Below are 4,754 nucleotides of genomic sequence, written 5' to 3' on the forward strand. Positions count from 1 at the left end.
CCTCCTTTGGCCCTGTGGCATGGAGGCTCCAAGCAGCAGACAAGTATGCAGAGACTGCTTGAGAAGTGCTTTCAGACATATAGGTGCTTTTCCTCCTACTAGTAAAGAGCATGAGAAAGAATGAATATCACAAAATGCAGCTGGGGGCATTGAGACTGAGGTGGAGAAAGGTTTATTGAAGGACAGAGGTCACCCAGAGCCCCCGGCTTTGTGTTTCATGGATTACTGAGGGCAGATCACAGAATCACAGAATCACAGAATTTCCTAGGTTGGAAGAGACCTCAAGGTCATCGAGTCCAACCTCCAACCTAACGCTAACAGCCCTCCACTAAACCATATCCCTAAGCTCTACATCTAAACGTCTTTTGAAGACTTCCAGGGATGGTGACTCCACCACTTCCCTGGGCAGCCTGTTCCAGTGTAATGGAGAGACATTAGTCAAGGCTGGAATATGGGTGACCCATTCGGTGATAAACTAGAGCAGATTGATATGGCAGTGCACTAATGGTAACCAGGCTAGAGTAAGAGGAAGTGGGAACCAATAGGAAGTTTCTAGGCTCGGACGGGCCTATAGAGAGCTACGCCTGATCAAAAGGAATGCACCAATCAGAAGTCTGTAACTATGCCTGCTAGCCACATGCAGCAGGTGTAGCTGGCTCAGAAGCTATATAATGTCTTGCATTGGAAAAATAAAGGGTCTCCAGTTCTCAACTATCTTGGAGCCCATGTCATCATTCCCTTCAAACAGTAACCCCAATGTGATAAGGGGAAGAGCAATGCTGCATGAGTGTCTGAAGGGAACCCAGCCGAACGAATCAAGCTCACAGCCAGACTGCAGCTTCAACCCCGGGACATCGCCTGAAGGACAGGTGAGCGGCTGGGCATTAACAGTGGGAGCAAATCTTTCAGCAGCAGAAGAGGCTATAGTAAAATTATTAACACAACTATTAATAAAAAGGGGTGTAAAATATGACCCATGTAAGATAAAGCTACTATTGAAGTTTTTGCAAAATCAAGGGGTTCCCTCGATGGCCTCAGCTGTATTTGATGTAAAGACTTGGGAACAAGTGGGGGAGAAAGTGTGGGAGGCAGCATCAAGTGGGGATACAACTGCCGCTGAAGGTATGACCACGTGGTGCCTGGTAATGGAGACTTTAAGGGCATGGCAGGTGGAAAAGAAGGTATAGAACGCCGCTGCCCAGACGATCCTGACAGTAGCTCCATGATCAGAGTCTGATAAGCTACCAGAGCAGGACAATTTAATAGTTTTTGGGGATGATCAAAAGGAGAGTTGCGGAACCACACTGCTAAGCCCTATTCTGTGAACCCCCTCGGCTCCCACGTTGCTCCCCTTAACAACACCTCCTTGGGAGCTCGACTTTTTGATCCACAGGAACGACGGGAGCAGGTGCACCGGGAAGCATTAAGAGATGGGGACCCAATAAGTACGGTTTGCCTGCTACAAGTGCGTGCCAATGAGTATAGCGCCTTTCAATGGAATCTAATTAAAGAATTAAGAAAGATTGTGACTACGTACGGGTTGCACGCACCATTTACTCAGTTGTTGTTAGAGAATGTCATGACTGGTCAATTGTTGGTGCCTTACGACTGTCGCCAGATTGCTGCAATGATTCTAACCCCAACGCAGAAGTTGCTATGGGAACAAAAATGGAGAGAGGACTGAGAAACGGCTGCCTTACAAAATCTGGAGAGACTGTCTGGCGACACTCTTATGGGAGCCAGGATCCCACAACTCATGGGGACTGAGCCGTTGCTGGACCTGAGATTGCACGCTAGGCTCAATGATGCCATCCTGTGGCAGTCTGCGTCTCTGGCTCTCCAGGCAATGTTGAAATTACCTGAAGTAGGAAAACCTGAACCCTCATTTATGAGTATTAGACAACAAATAAGCGAACCGTACATGCAATTTATTGATAGATTGTGGGATGCTGTAGATAAACAGATCGACAATTGTGAGGCAAAAGAGGCATTGATGCTAAAATTAGCTGTAGAAAACGGGAACACGGATTGTGAAAAGATACTCCAAGCATTACCAGTTAATACTACGTTAGTGCAGATGATAGAAGCATGTAACCGAGTTGTATCAGTGGAGTACCACACTGCCGCCTTAGCTGGAGCCTTTGCGGCAGCGCTCCAAATCGGAAGAAAATGTTGTTTTCGCTGCCAAGCTACAGGACATATTGCTGTCGAATGTCCCCAGCGGGGCATGGGGGGAGGCTGTGGTAACTCTGCTTCCCCCTCTGCTTGTCCCCGGTGTGGAAAAGAGTGGCACTGGGCTAGCCAGTGCTGTTCAAAATATAACACAGAAGGTTGACCCCTGCATCCACGGCAGGGAAATGGGAGGTGGAGTGTGGGGTGAGGCCGCGCAACTACACAAGTGCCCCGGTCCTCGACTGTGGTTGGGCTGTCCTCACAGGACCTGCCTCATGTAATGATGACAGCCGGACCACAACCACAGCAAAGCACTGCTCCAATGGCCCCCTGAAATACATCATCATGGACTCCCTCACTGCCAAAACCTGAGAAAGCGCCTGCTTGGATGTCTCCACAGTAGAGGACTGCACCCTTTGGAATACTTGGGTTTGCAAAATAATGCTGAACGTTAAGGAACCAATAGGTAAAGGATATAGCGCGCTCCTGTTGGGATGGTCAAGTACCACCTTAACAGGACTTTTTGTACTGCCTGGAGTTATTGATGCTGATTATGAAGGGATTATACAAGCCATGGCATGGACTCCCTCACTACTGGTACTCATGCCAAAGCGTACCAGAATTGCCAGGTTGATATTATTTAAAGCAACAGTTCCCCAAGCAGAACAGTGCAAGCAACATGACGGGGGCTTTGTGTCAACAGGACGCCCGTCAGTCTTCTGGGAACGACCATTGCCACCAAAAGACCTATATTGACCCTGACACTACATCACCCAACCGCCAACCATCCGAATGCCCCAGTCATGGTGTTAATGGACACAGGGGTGGATGTAACAGTGATAGCCCTAAAGGACTGGCCCAGCGGATGGCCGTTGCATTCAACTGCAAAACACCTTATGGGGGTAGGTGGAGTTGCCAATACTTACCAGAGTAAATATATGCTTACCATTAAGACTCACAAAGGTTCGGCATACCACGTTCGGCCATATGCTGCCCCAATACCTGCAGCATTGATAATCAAACCTTAGCACCATTGTTTGAACTTTTGAAGGGGGACACAGACATTAATGCACCCCAAAAGATGACTAATGTGGCCAGAATGGCTTTAAGCAAAGTTGAGGAAAAAATTTCAGCCCGACAATGACAACAACGTGCAGAAGACTTACACATTCAACTTTGTGTATGCAACCAGGACCCGCAACCCTTAGCGATCATCGCACGATGGGATTCTGCCGCAGCAAATCCAGTATTGTTACTAGAACGGGTGTTCTTACCACATCAACCTACTAAGACATTCACGACCTGCACTGAAATGTTTGCAGCCTTAATTAAGAAGGGCAGAGAACTTATCGTAGAGATAGCCGGAGAGGAACCAAAAAGCACTGTTATTCCAATAGTTAAGGACTACCTTGGCTGGTGCCTCCAGAATAGCATTGAGCTACAAGCAGCCCTTTTGGGCTTTGATGGTCAACTAGATATACACCTCCCATCTCATAAAATGTTCACCTTTTATAATAATGTGCAACTTGGGGTTAAACCCTTATATAGATGGCACCCTGTCCAAGGATAAACTGTATTCATTGATGGGTCAGGGCAAACAGGAAAAGCTGTATTTACACGGGAACAAGGAGGCCAATGGCACCATATAATAGTGGAGCATTCAAGGCTCCCCCCAAATAGTGGAATTACATGCAATAATAACGGCATTTAAACAATGGCATCAGGTGCAAGTGAATATTGTGTCAGATTCACAATATGTGGTGGCAGTGGTACAACGAATTGAACGATCTTGCTGAGGCAATCAGCTTCGGGGCAGACGCATTCTGCAGTGCAGCAGGGGATTGGACAGGCAGGGCTGTCTTTTCTGGCATCGAGCCCACGTGAGGGAACCGCCAGGACCTGGCAGCCCTCACAAGGGAGGCTGACGAGGCATAGCTAAAGCCAGCAGCGCCCCTTCCCTGGCTGTTCAAAAGCTGCCCCTAGGGAGTGCGAGTGACCAGGAGCGCGGCAACCAGGATGGGCAAACAGGACGTGGTGCATCAGCAGGGAGTGGCGCAGCAGTTCGCGCAGGCAGGGCAAGCAGGCAGGGCAGAGCGTTTCCCCCCTGTCCATACAAGCAACTCCTCTAACGGTGGTCTACTGCTAGCTCAGCTGCAATGGTCTCCACCAGGCATAGTTCTCTCTCTAGGAAGTCTGTACACACCCAGAGTGACTACCCGCTCAAAACTGCGGCAGTTCAGGTCTCCGGATGCAGGGAGTGCCTGAGCCTGTTGCTACCACCTGCGGGGGGCAGAGAGACTGTGTGCGTGAGGTGCGAGCAGGTGGATGACCTGGTCTGCCTGGTGGCAGAGCTCAAGGAGGAGGTGGAGAGGTTGAGGGATATCAGGGAGTGTGAGCAGGAGATAAACTTGTGGAGCAACTCCTTGCAGGGCCTGAAGGACAGGTACTGGGGTGAGACACCACAAATGGGAGTGGAGCCCTTGCTCTGTTGCTGTCGGGCAGAGGGAGGGGACCTAGGAGTTGAGGAGGAATGGAAACAGGTCCCTGCTCGACATCGCAGGTGATGCCCCCCCCCCCCCCAC

The sequence above is a fragment of the Aythya fuligula genome, chromosome 29 (assembly GCF_009819795.1).
Source record: "Aythya fuligula isolate bAytFul2 chromosome 29, bAytFul2.pri, whole genome shotgun sequence".
In the NCBI taxonomy this organism is placed as follows: Eukaryota; Metazoa; Chordata; class Aves; order Anseriformes; family Anatidae; genus Aythya; species Aythya fuligula.